A 675-nucleotide genomic window follows, 5' to 3' on the forward strand; every position below is an offset into this window, starting at 1 on the left:
AAAGTACCATACTGAGCATCCTGTTATAATAAGGTTTATTTCAATTAATCAAGTAAATGCAATGTGATAGAGTGGATAGGACCTTGTATTCAAAGTTTGTTTGCATCTCGGCAGGAATACATGCTCTGGACTTGGAAAGGTCTCTCCATGTGGAGGGGCTGCTTTTTCATCACCTGTAAATAAGGGGTCGTCAGTGCTGGTCAGGTGACTCCATAGGTAAGTCTCCCACGGAGGGTGAGCCGGCTGTCCTGGGGTATTGGGAGCAGGGCACAAAAAATTCCCCCCAGGAGACAGTTTATCTTTACTTAAGCAGTAAAGGAGATTTTGAGTTCTACTCTTTGACTGTAACATTTTATTATTTTTTAAAGATTTATTTATTTATTTTAGAGAGAGTGTGTGCACGAGCAGGGGAAGGGGCAGCAGGAAAGGAGGAATCTCAAGCAGGCCCCCCACAGAGCAGAGCCTGACTCGGGGCTGGATCCCACAACCCTGAGATCATGACCTGAGCCAGATCAAGAGTCGGACACCGAACTGACTGAGCCTCCCAGGTGGCCCCTCTGTCTGTACCATTTTAAATGAATGTTTAAGGAATAAATACTCAAGAAAATTGGGTCCAGTAAGGTCACCTTGTGCCTTCATGGACCATATTACACACACTGCCAAGTATGGAGGGGG

This window comes from Neomonachus schauinslandi, chromosome 10, assembly GCF_002201575.2.
Source record: "Neomonachus schauinslandi chromosome 10, ASM220157v2, whole genome shotgun sequence".
In the NCBI taxonomy this organism is placed as follows: domain Eukaryota; kingdom Metazoa; phylum Chordata; class Mammalia; order Carnivora; family Phocidae; genus Neomonachus; species Neomonachus schauinslandi.